The sequence below is a fragment of the Prinia subflava genome, chromosome 2 (assembly GCF_021018805.1).
Source record: "Prinia subflava isolate CZ2003 ecotype Zambia chromosome 2, Cam_Psub_1.2, whole genome shotgun sequence".
NCBI lineage: Eukaryota > Metazoa > Chordata > Aves > Passeriformes > Cisticolidae > Prinia > Prinia subflava.
The window spans coordinates 21,475,914-21,492,269 of NC_086248.1; positions in this window are offsets into that span (position 1 = coordinate 21,475,914).

Sequence of the window (16,356 nt, forward strand, 5' to 3'; positions counted from 1 at the left end):
AGCAGAATCTGAAAATAAACATCCATAATCACATTTTACATCTATTATTCTTAGCAAATACATTTTGGATTAGAGATCACTAATTATTGTGGTCCAGTCTTTTAGCCACTCCTCTTAAAAACTGCAAAACCTTGGAATTGCTTTTGAGGTAAGGAGGAAAAACAAAAGAGAAAAAAACTTCTTCTTGTAATTACAGTAAAAAAAATTATATTAATAACATTCAGCATGGAAAATTTTACATTAGACTGTAACACCTATTATGAAAAAAATACATACATTACTAACCAGAACTCAAGCCTACTTCGCTCTAAAACTACAGTCATTATTAGTGACATGAATGATTCAGTGATTAAAATAAGAATGAACATATATGTGTGTGTGTGTGTGTGTGTGTGTGTGCATTTTCTTGGTCTTAAAAATAGTGTTTACTGGAAATCTAGCAAACAGGTCTAGTCTTAACTTCTTTTTGGTAGGTATATGAATAGTTTCAGTTAGCACTTATAGGCTCACTATTAAGCATTATGTCATTATATTTTTACTTATTCTGCACATTTAATTCAATGTGTATTTTTCCCACTCTCTTTTTTCTTATATTAGAAGTTTAGCCTTTGGGTAAAATAAAGTAATTATTTTTTTGTCAAAATGGTGCAAGAACATAGCTCTGAGTTTATGAAACAGACTTCATTAGTGGTGTATGTCTTCAATTTTTTGCTATTATTTTAGCTGCCCTGAGAGATCTTTAAAAATGAAACTTAGCACTAATGGACCTGAAATAATAATACTAATGGTAGTATAGAATCTTGTAAAGGTTATATTATAAATAGGAAATAGTCTTTTACATAAGTAACTGCCAAAAGTTTTACAAATGAAAGAAACTTGGTTTGGTGGTTTTTAACTGCAATTTTACTCAATGATGAAAAAAGGCATCCATACTGTTCCATCATTAGCAATGGTTTCCAATGAAACACAACAAAGAAACTTCCAGTATTTAGTTGTGCAATTATTCTGAATGTTCTTAGGGAGAGAAGAAATTATTTAATACAATTGCTGTAATTCCAAACTGTTAGTTTGAGGATTTAATTTCTGTCTCAAGTTCTTTGCTGATAGAATTTGGTGACTGAGATTTAATGATATAACATTATCTTAGTATTTCAATGAAAATGAAAAACAAAATCATGCAGAAATAATCCACTTGAAGTCAAGTAGTTCATCTGTAAGCACATCTGTGCCTAAAAACTTGTGATTCACTGTCAAAATTCTTAAGTTTCTCAAAGGCATACAAGTCTCTAAGAGAAATGTACCTGAAAGTTTAGTGTGAATTGATGGCTATGGCAGAGATTAATCTGTTGATGCCCCCTTGCAGAAGGGAGAGGCAAAGGCATCCCAGCTATCAGACCTCAGCATCAGAGTCCCCTGGTGCACCTTCCGTGCTGCCAGCAGTCCAGAGGCATTCCTTGCTCTGCCTGGTGTCAAACTGTGATCAGGGCTATTGTAATGAGAGGTGGGGGAGGAGTGAAGGACAGAGGAGGTGCAGTGACATTAAGCACCCACAGGCAGGAAAATTGCTTCAATACCTGAAGGCATACCTTCTCTAACTTTTTTTCCTTATATAAGTGTAGAATTAGGGCTGGATTTGTAGGCTAGACAAACTTCAGAGTTTGTTGAGAAGTGTCTGTGTTTTGTTTGTTTTGTGTATTGGGGTTTTTGTAAGTAGATTTGGGCTCTGAGAAAGAACAATCTCTGCAGCCCACACAATTGCAAACCTTTTCAAGTATATAAATAAAATTGTTGATTTTGTAACAGTGCTTATTTGTTCAGCTGTCAGTTTTTAAGCTGCAGATTTGTTTCATTTTGTGGACAAAATTCATGTGACTGATAAACAATACTATTTTTTTCATTTGATTTGGGAAGATCAGCTTTGCGTGTGTATTTAACAAGTTCTTGAAAATGGATGAATTGTTTGTCTTTTTCTATTTCTTGTTGTCAGAAATATCATTTAAGTAATCCAACATAAAACTAATAAAGCTGTCAATCTGCTCTCTACTACAAGTTCTTAAAAAGATATATCAATGTATCTATAGCAGGAGAATAAAATCTGTTGCCCATCTAATCATGTTCTTGTTTACTTCTAATGTTCATATTCCTTCACTCATCCAAATAGTTTTCTAAAACTGGAAACAGGCATGCAAAGTGACTTAAACTGGAGATACTCATCAACTGCAATTTGATCAAATTGGTGCTGTAATCAAACCTGACTGACAGTATCAGACGTTGCATTGACTTGCTCTCATTGCCAAGTGAACAGTCATTTATTTAAAAGACTAGTTGATTATGATGAAAGCAAGTTTCTTCCATTTTTTTAGGCTTTGCAAAGAAGACTTAAAAATTAATAGAAAAAGGCCTCTGTGTGGTTATTGCAAGAACATTACAACCTTGCCTTGACCATGAGTTATGACCAAACAGCATAAGATGCAGCATAAAGGACAACATAAAAATTAACTGAATGGGATGAGCCATGGCAGGGAGCCTGGACCAAGCAGTGTCAGAACAACATTACCTGAGACTCCTGGAAAGGTGTAGGGTGGTATCACCATTGTCTGACTTGACTGATGACATGTGCAACAACCCCCCACTCCTCAAGGACAGCGTAGGGGGAAAATGCATATAAGCAGAGAGTCCATGTCAGGGCTGAGCTCCTGGGCAGTTTGACACAGCGTGGCTGCAGTGACCACTCTGTTTCCTCAGGCTCCTCTGTGCCAACCCACTGAGGCAGCTAATTCCCACTCAGTACCAGTTCTTTTGGGATCTCAATTAGAAAAACTCAGGTTTATCTATTTTATTGTGTAAAGGATAGAAATTACAGAAAGTATCACAGCATTCTTATGTCCCACCCAATGCTGGGAACAGTGTCCATTGCACTGCTGGATGAGACCCTGGTTTTTTTGACTATAGCATGCTGCTCAGAGTTCCCATCTGTGGTCGACATGGTCAGCCTCACTGTTTCTCACATTTTTAAAATATTTTTCCAAGTGAGAAAAGCTATCTTTCACCTGTATAATAAATACCATGTACAGCTTTCCATGTGGTAGATGGAGAATTGCTTTGGACGCTGTGTTCTTACACCTCTCCTGAAGAATGAGCTGGTACAGGACATAATTAAAGGCAATGCATGCTGACATCAGAGTACGTGCTCAGCTTGCAGAGCAGCCACTCAGGTACTAACATACAGATCTCTACAACCAAGGCCTACGACTGTACCCTGCCTGTATTGGGACTGAAATCACAATCTACTTGTCAAAATGCCTTCCTCGGTGCCCTGCTGCAGTACATGCATGTGAATCCTGTGTGTGCATGAATGTTGAGCTATTCCTGACACAGCCCTGCTGGGTCTGCTTCATAAATCAGTCTCAGCAGTGTCCACGGATAGGGGTTCCTTTTTTGCTCCATGGTATCCACTCCTGTTAAGAAAAAAGTTTTTGTTTTTATGCTACACATGGCCAAATGTTGCACTGTAAAGCTGACGCTGTATAAGCAGGGGAAATAGAAAGCTATATGCTGCAAACCCTCATATATTCAAGTCTGCTATCTATAAAACTCCATTCAGGCACTGTTGAAAATGAAATGTTCTTTATATACTGGGTGTGAAAGAAGTTGATAATATGTCCCTAAATTATTTTTAAATTCTTTTATTATTATTATTTCACCATTTCTTAGATCCAAAATACTTATAGCTGAATAATCAAGACTTACATGTTAATGACATATGTCATTAACACTATAAAATCCATTATTTCTTCATAATATAATTATTAAGAAGTTTGAAAAGAACAAAACACAGTGGACAGGATTACCTCCCAAAAAAATGTAAAAGAAAAAGGATTAAAGCCTAGCAAAAAACATAAGGAAGAAAGAAACACGTAGTTGCTGGGACTGTGAGTGAATCACTTGTTTAAAACAGAGAAGAGGATTAATGAGTAACTTGGGGGGAATGGAATTGTTTGATAGTTCAATAGAGAACTGGCCCACCCTTATCTCAGGCTTCAAATAACATGGACTACCTAATCTCTTAAATTGCAAAAAAACACCCTACTTTGTGGTTTTAGTAAGTGTAATGGTGGTTAACCTTTATAGGCTGTTGCATAAGCTAAGTGTTCCTATTAAACCAGTGGAGAAAACATTTACATAGATTGTGGAAACTACACAACATCACTTACTCCCTCAGCTGCTGGTGACTTCAGACTGCTTTCACATTTATAAATTTTTTTAAGTGGCTGAATTAACAAAAATTAACAGAGCATTGCCAGTTCAGACATCTTAAATGATGCATTCAGAGACCAGTTAGTGTGTGTGTGTGAAAAAAAGAAACAACCCAAAAGTGGTTATTAAGTGAGAGTAATTTAACCCTGCCACACATCCTAGAATTTCTGTATCAATGAAGATAGCTGCTAAAGATGCCAGCGAGATGCATCTATTTTATGAAATCTGTGCAGAAAGAAAAAAGTAGTACAAGACCATTGTGGTCAGATGTCATGAGTTTCCTTTGTCATCTCATGGTGCAAGTAATTTTCAGTCAGTACAGTAATATGAGGCAGAAAAAACCTCAGGTTATTTCAAAAACCAATTTCAAAAAGCAATTTACAAGACTACAGAACTGGATATGTAAATCATCAGTTCACAAATTAAGAATGGATCAAACTGAGAGTGATGTATAATGCATTTTACTTGTTTAGTTTAGATGACAGGTGACATTAATTTACAATTTAAGAAACAATACATTGGAGCTTAATACAAGGTACTTAATAATTCTAATTTACCACATTTTTATCAGACATAAAATAATTCAGACAAAACCAGTTTTAAACTGGTGATTAAACTGCTGTCTGATTTTATCAGATAAAAGGAGTACAGAGCAGATCATAGTTAAGAAAAAACATAGAACAGTTTCTCCACAGCATATTTTTGACTAGTAATGCATACCAAAACTACCAAGTGGAGAGAAGTACTATGTACGTGATATTGGCTAATATAACCTAATCTGTTAGTCTTCCCTCTTTGATTAGAGGGATGAAAATAAGCTTATCCAGCAAAGTGTTAAAATGTATCTGTGCTATCCTGTTGGCTTTTCTTTTTTCTGAACTATCCACATAAATTTTAACTGTCCACAATTGGTGTATTTGTCACAGCCAGGCTCTAATCTAGGATGAGCAAAGCAGTTCTCCAGGCAGAAAAATTTAGTTATTATTAAACAGTTTAGTTATGTCTGGATTTCTTGCATTATTTCTGATATATTCTGTAAAGCAGAAAACGTGAATAAATCCAGAAATTCGAATTCCATAACCAGTAATGAAAATGATGGTCATGAAAAGCATGTAGTTATCTAAGATGTGACTTGACACAGCATCCCTCTAAGCCATACTTAGTATTCCTGTTGAGTGTACTGTAACTATATAGCTTCCTCCTATTCTCATAAAGGAGCTCCTTAAAGAGTTCTTTTCTGACAAGGAAAGACCTTCAGAACTGAGCAAAACAAATGGAATAGAAAATTGATTAATTTCATATAAAAATGTTCAAGAATTGGAAGAAGACAGGTCTAAGTCTGTCACAGAAAAATGTCTTTGCCTTTGAGTTACCATGCCTTTTCTTTATATAATGCTATCCTGGACCTGAGAAAAACATCCTGTATGAAAGTGATACCAAGACTGATACACTTGTCTTCCAAAGCTCCACTTGTAAAGGGAAAAAAATCCAAAATGGGACATTAAACTATGTCAGCCCTCTTATCAGAAGGTGAAAGAAGAATTACTGAGATCAGATTATGATGTTGCAAATCACAGTTCAAGATTCATCCTTGGGCTGTAAGAAGAGTTTGTTGCTTATTCTGTAAACTCAGTGTGAATGAAGTGGTTGTTCTATGCAATCTTTTTGTAGGAATGGCTCTCTTCAAGGATGAGATTTATCATAGAATCATAGAATGTTAGGGAGTTGGAATGAACATTAAGGGTCAATTTGTACCCATTAGTCCTTGTCCTATTACTAGAGCTGCTGACAGAGTCTCTCTCCAGCTTCCCTGTGGGCCCTTCTGATACTGGAATGTTGTTGTGAGGTCTCCACACAACCTTCCCTTCTCCAGGCTGAACAGCCCCCACTTTCCCAGCCTGTCTTTGTAAGGGATGTGCTCCAGTCCTCTTACCGACTTCATGATCCTCCTCTGGACCTGCTGCCACAGTTCCATGCTCTTCTTATGGTGGGGACACCAGAGCTGCATGCAGCACTCCAGGAGGGGTCTCACAAGAGCAGAGTAGAGTGAGAGAATCACCTCCTTCAGTCTGGGGGCCACATTCCTTTGGATGCAACCCAGGATACCACTGGCCTTCTGAGTGGCAAGCACACGCTGCTGGCTCATCTCACATTTTTCATCAGCCATCCCTCCCAAGTCTTATTCTGCAGACCTGCTCTCAATCCCTTCTCTGCCCATCCTGTAGGTGTGTCTGGGATTGCCACACCCCAGGTGCAGACCCTTGCACTTGGCTTTGTTGAACTTCATGAGGTTTGCATTTGCTCACCTCTCAACTGTGCCCAGGTCCCTCTGGATGGCATCCTTTCCCTTCATCCAAAGGGTTATGTAATCCCTAAGGCTTCAGAAAAGGTTTGTATGAATTTGGGCTTGGCTTAGGATATGTTACTGAATTCTTTCTGTCTGAGAAAGACTTGATCATTTATGACAAAAACTAAGATTGCAAGAAATGGATGGAAATTTCAGTGATAGCTCTATTTCCATAAATCACTCTCCTATATACACATTACTATGAAGAATAGCAGGTTTTTTTAACATGGAACTAGGATCTTTGATGGTATAAATCCACAACTCAATAGATTTATGCAAATTTATTCTATTTGAGCTTATTGTGCACAGACTACTAGAGAACACTTTCTGGCATGCAGATACCTCCATTTCACAGTTAAATTAACTTCACAATTATCAGGATTGGACTTATTCCCTAAAAAGCCCTTATGATACCTTTGCTACTTATTTAAAGAAAACCACATTACATCAATTAAATGATGGTTGTTTTTAAATTAAATGACCCTTCTTTATTGATGCTGGGAGAAGTCCTAATTTTCAGATACCAGTATAGGCTGTGGCTGCTCTAGAACTCAGGAAACAAGGCAATACGTCAATGAAATATATCAATAAACATATAGAGTGGACTATTGGAGCAATAAAGCAAGTAATTAAAATTTCTAACACTTTTTCACTCTGGCAGTTCACGCTGTAAAAATGTGCCTAATAAAGCACTTTATTACTTTTGAAATGGTACATTTTCAAGTCTAGACAAATGTAAAAAGAAAACATCTTCTAGATAGAAAATTTGATTGTAAAGCAGTAATTTGTCAATTTATGTTTAATAATAATAATGCTGAAATATTTTGTTTTATTTTTAAGCAAAAGCCCTCAAGATAAATGTGTTCTTTTCAAAGCCTGACCTTGCAGTCTGAACAGCTTTTAATTTTATTTTCTTCATGTAAATGCAGGGGGTTTTTGTGTAAGCAACATCTAATAATTATGACAATCTCAGTCATTGAATGATATGATGATTAAATAATTTTTGCAAACTTAGTACCTGTGTTCAGCCAACTTAATTAGTCATTTTAAAGTATCACTGTTATCCTTGTTTACTTTGAATTAAAAAAACTCCAAACTTAAAAATGTTCTTTATCAGCTTCTAGTGTTTTCAGTGATGCATTGTGGTATTTGTAGATTTCTCAGTCTGGCTACTAGGCTCATGACTGTACTTGTAAAAGAAGGAGTAAAACTAATAATGAAATAGCCAGGACAAAAATGTATGAAGAGATAGAGCTACAGTTACAGAGCTGTTTTAAGTGTTAAACAGATCCTAAGCCCTGTGGGATACTTGGATTTCATGAAAGCACTCTAATTTACTATCAAATTGCATCTCCTATCAAAGTGCAAAGATATTATCAATTTACCTTATTATTTCATAATGAGATATTCTACACTGAATTACTCTGTTAGCTGCAAATCTGAATATAATTAAAATTTTATTTTTGAACAGCAGTTTTATTTTAATTGTCTTGGTAGATTACTTAAGTGAACATTGGGAGTTTTTTGATTATACTATCTTTATATACTTTCACCCCAGTGGATGAGAAAGCATGTTTGGTTTTTTTCCATGATTCAGTAAAAAGTAGAGCGTGATCAAGAGTGGTGTTAGCAGCTTTGATAAAATGTCTAAGTCAGCACTGAGATGTACCAAATCTATTCTGTAACAAGAACATATCAAGAGCCCCAAAACAAAGTTTTGTGAGAATTGTGAACTGTACATCAATTTCTTCCCATGGATTAAGCATTTGTAATACCCAGTTTTAGACCAGAAATTGCTCATTGTGTGGCTTTGAGAGCAGTCTGAGTGCAGCTGTGCAGGTAAACAGGAGCAAGGCACATCCTTGAACACCGTCCTTTGGTCCAGAATACCGTGTCACTGCTGGCACACTGCCTGGGCTGGCTTTGGTCTGTGCCTGCTCACACTCATCCAGATAACACTCAGCCACATTAAAGGATATCAAAAGAGAGGAACCACGCTGCATAAGAATAATGAATGAAACCACCCAGTGTTTACAAAGAGAGATTAGATAGTTGCTGGCAGTGCTTGTCAATATAGGCAAAGCCTTTTCTGCTTCCTATCCAGTGACTATGTGTGGCAATAGAGCAAGAGCTCTAGCTGAACAGAGGGTGTATTTGGGAGCATCAGTCTCTAGTATATACAAATAACTAGAATGGATGATTAGACATGAAGTCACCAAATAACTCCATGATCTATGTCACCAAATAACACCCCTTTAGTCATTGTTGTGAAACAGTACTTAAGTTTCTTGCTCCATCAAAGAGGGATAGGAGTTTTCAGAGTCATCTGAGCAATGTTTCTTTTTCCCCAGCCAGGCCACACAACTTAGAGGAGCTGGACCTTGTGCAGTATTTTCAATAATAGATATAGAAAGGAGCTTGCTTTAATGGTCTACCTCTGAGCACTATTTGACTCTTCATAAATTATTAAACATTCATGCTCACTTCACTTATGTGATTAAAGGAGATATCCTCCATTTACAGCAGAATAACTGAGATACAGAAAGATTAAACAGACTAGTCTCAAAACCTACTAGAGGCTGCTATTGATTTGAATGAGAATTAGATCAGGCCATTTGTGAATTTACTTCCAGAGAGAGTGTGAAAATCCATCTAAATCTATTTATAGAACTAATATGGTGACCTAGGCATGTCCCTTAATTTCTGTATTGCTATACCTTCCAGAAGAAAATAACATTTTTTAAAATTACCTAAACACTCTCCTATCTTTTGAAGAAATACATCATAAATATATATATGTGTGTGTATGTGCATATATATACACATACATAAACACACACACATATATGTGTGTGTAATAAAGTATATGTTTCAAAGATGAGGTGCTCTGGAGCTGAGGATTACCTTGCTGGAGGCAGGTGAGCTTTCCTACCCAGCAAGACCTCTCAGAGCAGAGAGAGCCCCCCCAGCCTCACCTCCTGTGCCCAAAGTGGTGGAACTGTGACTCAAAGGCAGCTCTGACTTGTATGGGTGGAGCCAGCAGGGACCATGCCCAGCCCCACCAGGACAAAAGCCACCCCCAGGGACCTTGTCCCTGACAAACTGTGGGGTGATATGGAAGGGTTAGAGGGACAGGTGCTAGTGAGGGCCCTCTGCCACTGGCTCCGAAATGTGCTGGCCACACCAGGGCAAATTTTTACACGGATGAGCCAGGGACTCCTGAGGTAACAGAAGCCAACAGAGAAATATGAGGGAAGTATCTCAAAGGAGTTACGGGGTGTTCCTGTAGGAAGGCAACACATCCAAAGCCCAGCTGACTGCCTTCACATGAATGCACGCAGCACAGGCAACAAGGAGATGCTGCAGGTCACCAAGTGCTGCTGGAAAGTTACACCTGCACCCTGGGCTGCACCAAAAGCAACAGAGTCATCAGGTTGAGGAAGAGGATTCTGCACCTCCTCTCCACCCTTGTGTGACCACACGAGGAGTACTCTAGGGTCTCCAGCACAAGAAGGACATTCACCTCTTGGATGAGTCCAGAGGAGGGACACCAGTGTTATTAGAGGGATTGAGCACCTCTTGCTATAAAGACAAAGAGAATTGGGTTTGTTCAATCTGGAGAAGAGAATGCTTCAAGATGACCTGTGGTCTTTCACTATCTGACGGGAGCATGCAAGAAAGATGGGAACATACTTTCTATGTGAGCATGTAGAGACAGGACAAAGGGCAATGGCTTTAAACTGAAAGAGGACAAGTTTGGTTTAGGTATTAGGAAGAAGTTCCTTGTTGTGAGAGTAGTAAGGCACTGGAATATGTTGCCCAGAGAAGTTGTGGATATCCCATCACTGGAAATGTTCAAGGCCAGGTTGGATGGGGCTTTGACCACTTTGAGAAAAGTGTTCATGCCCATGGTAAGGGTGTTGGAACTAGATGGTCTTCAAGGTCATTTCCAACCCAAGCCATTCTATGATTCTATGATACTGGGGGAATGGGGAGTAGGGAGAGGATGAGATGCTTGGTTTAATTTGGGGGGAAAACAAATTGAAAATAAAACCAGAAAAAGTTCAATTTTGTGAGACACTAATGCAACTGTGCTTGAAGTGGCTATTTTGTAATTTCAAATCAGTTACACAATTTTGAAAGAAACTGATAAATAAGAAGTTATGAAAAATCATGCGAGTCAGAGAAAATTGAATTATATCAGTAGAAGAAATGCTGAAATACATCACTTGATAATTCCTGTGAGTCAGATTATTTTAATATGTTAGCAATAGTCCTTCTAAATTCTGAATCCATAAGTTACTCTGAAACAGTGAAAAAGAAGGAAAAAGGTGTTTGTATTAATTTTACAGTAAATGTGTTGAATCACTTTGTCCTCATATAAATTGGAGCAGCTTCAAGATTGAAAGATCATTGCAAAGTCATGAAGGCATCCCATAGGGAAAAGATGGCAGATTTCTGTGTATGTTTATAAGCTATAATTATGCAGGATCATAACATGAGTTTCTTAGGAATTATTTTTGGGGGATATATGACAAGCTTTGATGTTTTTAACATTACTTGACACAAGTTAGTAGCATAGTTGACAAGTATTTTGGTGCCTCTGGAGACACATGATTACTAGAAAGTATGCAGAACTGAGCTCTGGTGATTATTTGTCATATATGATTGTGCTGGCTTCAAATGCAAAAAATAGATCATATTTGTGTGAAAATCTACTTTGATGAAAAAGAGTTCTTATTTTAGAGATGTTGGAAAGGTAGAATGGTAGAAAAAGATGAGTGTGAAAGCAACATCAGAGTGGATGGATTCTTTCAAGTCAGAGAAAGACTAAATAATTAATTACTAAGTATATGGCTCAGTAGATTAGAATTCTTAATAGGGTAGAAAGACTATTGCCTCCAGACATGATATACTTTTGGTGATTTATTTATAAATAGTATTATACCTTATTCTAATATCTTAGTGAAGAGTTGTAAGATATTATTATTTCACCTTGAAAGTTTTAATCAAGTTAATGTCAATAGACAATTTCTATTTCAAACTAGAAGCTTAAAGAAATTCTTGCTTCACTAACAAGAATCCAAGTGTGATAAGGAACAAATTCTGTACCTGAAATTCTCTGACCTGTATTTAGGTGTTGCTAATTGCATTGTTAGAAGAAAGTACCGAGAGAACCCGCCTGAGCACTGATGAAGCCTTTTCCTTATAGATACCATAAATTATTAATTAAATATGTGCATTATAGTCAGTTTCTTATCTCAAAGGCAGACGTTCATCACTGACCCTGTACAGCTAAATTGGACCCACCATTATAAAATTTTCATTTCTAAATTTTGGAGATGATTTTGCAATAGTTTCCAAATTAGGAAATTCTATTCTTTCTTCTCATTGAACCTTCTGGGATTTTCTTTCACAAGTCAAACATGAGTTGAGGATTCCAGTTGATTTCATTAAACATTAATGAAATTTTTTATTAATTGAGGGCCTGAAGTAGGTAAATTATACATAAAGGTGGTAAGCCAAAATATAATTGTGAAAAAGTCATGTTAATGTAAGAAACAATTTTGTGAGGTAATTAAAATTGAACTCTACCACTGAGGGTGAAAAAACCCCTTTGGGTTGACCCTGACTAGATGGCAGACACCCACCAAAGCCTCCCTATCACTTCCTTCCACAGGGGAGAGAAAATACAATGAATGGTTCATGAGTTGAGATAAGTATTGGGAGAGATCACTCACCAAATAATGTCACAGGAAAACCAGACTAGAATTAAGGATATTGCTTAAATTTATTACTGACAAAACCAGAACAGGATAGTGACAAGTAAAGTAAAACCTTAAGAACACCTTTCTCCCACCCCTGCCTCCTTCCCAGCTCTACCTTGTCCCCCAGCAGTGCAGGGAGGTGGGAATGGGGGTTATGGTCAGTTCATCACAGGTTGTTTCTGCTGCTGCTCAGGGAGAGGAGTCCTTCCCCTGTTCCAGCTTGGGGTCCCTCCGACAGGAGACAGTTCTCAAAGAACTTCTCCAATATGAGTCCATCTTCACAAACTACTGCAGTATGGGTCACTCTTCTACAGGGTGCAGTTCTTCAAGGACAGGCTGCTCCAGGGTGGGCTGCTCTCTCCACAGGCCTTTCATGGGGTCACAATCTCCTCTCAGGCATCTACCTGCTCCAGTGCGGGTCTGCAGGGGCACAGCTGCCTCACCATGGGCTGCACCATGGGCTGCAGAGGAATCTCAGCTCTGGTGCCTGGAGCACCTCCTGCCCCTCCTTCTGCACTGACCTTGGTGTCTGCTGAGTTGTTCCTCTCATGTTCTCACCCTGCTCCTCTCTTGCCACAATTACATAAGTGCAATATTCCTTTTCTTTTTCTCCTTCTCCTTCATCTTGTTACCACAGAAGCACTGCCACCCTTTCTAATTGCCCCAGCCTTGAACAGGGGCACATCTGTCTTGGAGCTGTCTGGTGTTGGCTTTGCTGGACATGGGGGGAGCTTCTGGCAGTTTCTCACAGAAGCCACCCCTGTAGCCACCTCCATTACTAAAACCTAGCTGCACAAACCCACTTCAACCCTGCAATGTCAAAAAAGTACAATTACAGTATTTTTTTAAATGAGAAAAAGACCTACAACTTGGTAGTTTTAGACCAGCATGTATGAAATATATTTAACATGTTTTATTCCGTGTCATTCCTAAGATCTTGCTAGGGACTTGCTTAGTCACTTACTGCATCTCTTCAGCATATGGACAGGTATCCACAGTCTCAGCTAAATTCAGAGATACATAAATGAAACTCTTTCATTAAAAATTATCTCCTGCATTTAATGGGCTATTAAGCAACTCTTCCCTCCCACAGATGGATTTTTTATACCTTTGACGAGAAATTTATGTCTTACTATATCAGATTGTAAAAATAATCATTAGGATTATTTCAGTTCTAATAAAGCAAAACATATTTATTTTTCACACTGTATGAACCTAAAAGTTTTGAAAAATACACTACACAAATGCCAGAAAATTATATATAGCTTGTTTCTGACACCTGAAATGGTTCTGAACCAGATTAGATGACACCATAAAAAGTTCTAAATAACTACAATGTGATTAATTTCTTTTGTGTGTTACTAGGGTGAAACACTCAATCTCTGTTTGCTGTTCTCCTTTATCTTTAAGCCTGTCCTATTTTTCTGTGACAATAAACATATTAAGGTGATCTAAGGCTAAAGGTGCTGTAAAGTGCCTAAAATATGTTGTCTTTCTTCAGAAACAGAGTTATGTATGCTTCACTCCAAGATGCCCCCTTTAAATGATATTTTTCATTAGTATGCTTTTTTTTTGCTATGAAAAAAGTACATCTGTGCACAACCATGTTGTTGGTTTCATTTTTTTAGGCTTTTTTGGGATGTATTAATTTAATGATTGGTAGGCTATGACACTGGGGCATGGGAGAAATGCTTTCTTATCCTGGTCTAGCTTTCTGATTGATACTGAGAAGATATGCTCCTTTGAAAGATTAATTTTGAAAATCTGAAATATATTGATTACCACTTTGTTAAACAATCTTTCTGATAAAATGATGGATTTAAAGAATAAAATATATCAAGAGTTTATTCAGTTTTTCAAAAGAACTCAAAATGCATTATACTTTCTGAACTATTTCATCCTGAAATAACTTATTTACAAGGTATTATCATTTGAATATAACAATTGTTAAATTAAGGTGAGAAGAAATATTGTTAAATTTTCTAACTAATGCTTTTCAGAAACCCTTGCTTCAAAGTATTCCTCATTTAAACAGAGCACATGTTTTATTCATTAAAATACATTTAAAAATGCATTACATTGGGTTTATATAATGACAAAATTAAGTATGACTTTTTAATAGAATTACTTCTCTTCCTGAATGTTAGGGATGGTTACAAAGCTCTAACATAAACTTCTCCACAAGGTTGAAGGGAAAGATTATGTACACAGTAGCAATTTTGGTATAATTATGACATTGCTCTGAAAAAAATGGCAAATCCTTGACTATACTTGAGTAAATAGACCTGTAGCAGCAGTGGACATCTAACCCCATTGAAGATTGTGTTTTCTGAAGACTTCACTCCCTTGTCCTCAGAGTCCACTACTGTGGGCAACTGTGTATTTACTGTTTTTTCAGTCTATGCTGTCCTGCACAACACTGTGAATACAACCATGGGGGAACACTGCTTTTCTTTGCAAAGTTCTATGAGTTTGTATAGCCTTAGAAAACAGTCAGCCTTGAGTGCATTGTCCCAATTCTTTGGCATCCATAACTACATCCATTTAGTGGATGTAGTTGAAAGAAGGTAGAAATTGTCCTACATTTACCACTCACCCCGTGGCACATGCTGGTTATATTTTCCATTACCAGGCCAGATGATAACTATGTATACTTCACTTCTTTGAGAACCTATTTCAGCCCTCAGTTTCTGTAGTTACTGTTGTGCTCTATTTAACACAATTGAAAAGGACAGATCTATTTAAAAACTGCGGTTATTTCACAACAGAACTGGGTTATAAGTGTAATATTCCTTTACTATAGGTGTATTTTATTATATGATAATCAGTAATAAAATGTGCCTTAAAATATGACTTTATAGCTGAAGTGTTGATGCAATTTATTTTAGTCAAATTATGCCTAACAAAATATGTTATTAGTAAATGAATCCTCTAGATTTGTTTGCAAAAACTTTGTCAATGTCTGGGCCACATTCTCATTCAAAGTTCTTCTAATTAGGCCGTATTAATTCCTGCTAACCATTGCTCAAATTGTAAATGGGTAGGAAAGTAATCAGATATTGTCCTTGAAAGAAATGCAGAAATTGCTTAAAAGTAAAGTGAAAACAGGAAATGTTGAGTGCATTCTTAACTGCCTTTTAATGCTGTCTTATGAAGGGAAATATGGAATAAAATCTTTGCATCAGCTTCTCAGCTTTTTATAGACATCCACTCATGACTTATGTAGAATCTACAACAGAAGTGATATTTTGTACTAGTTTTCTCCTTAGTAGGTAACATAACAGGGTAGATTTTTTGGTTGATTTTGGTCCTGAGGGTAGCAGCATGCCAGATATGCCTATGGTGGCTGCAGTTCATGAGGCTGCCTGACTAAATCAAGCAAACCAAGTTAAACTCAAAGATCTGGCAGAAATTTGCAAGACTTATAGTCAGGCTGGAACACCTAAGGCAGTAAAAGGTGGATTGGGGACAACAAAATGTTGAAAAACAAAGGAAGAAGAGAGTAGAGAGCCTGAGTTGCATGTGAGCAGGTGTCTGGTCAGTGTCTTTGCTTGCTCTGACTGTGCCTTGTGCTTGATCACTGTACTCTGTCCTACAGTCCGAACCAATACTGTATATAACATTGCCTGTGTGAGTGTGCTCCCTACTCAGAGCCTCTGTGTGAGCACAAATGTGAAGCCAGACTAGCAGGGGAGTAGGGTAACAAATCTGAGTGTCAGCAATTGGACTGAGAGGTCATGAGCTCAATGAGTGCGACAGTTTTGTCTGGGATAGAGTCAATTTTCCTCATAGTACCTGGTCTGGGGCTGTGATTTGGATTTGTGCCAGAAACAGTGTTGATAACCCAAAGATATTTTCATTATTGCTAAGCAGTGCCTGCACAGAGCCAAGTCCTTTTCTGCTCCTCCCACTACCCCACCAGTCAGAAGGATGGTGGGAAGGAACACAAGGAGTCTGGAGAGGACACAGCCAAAACAGCTGACT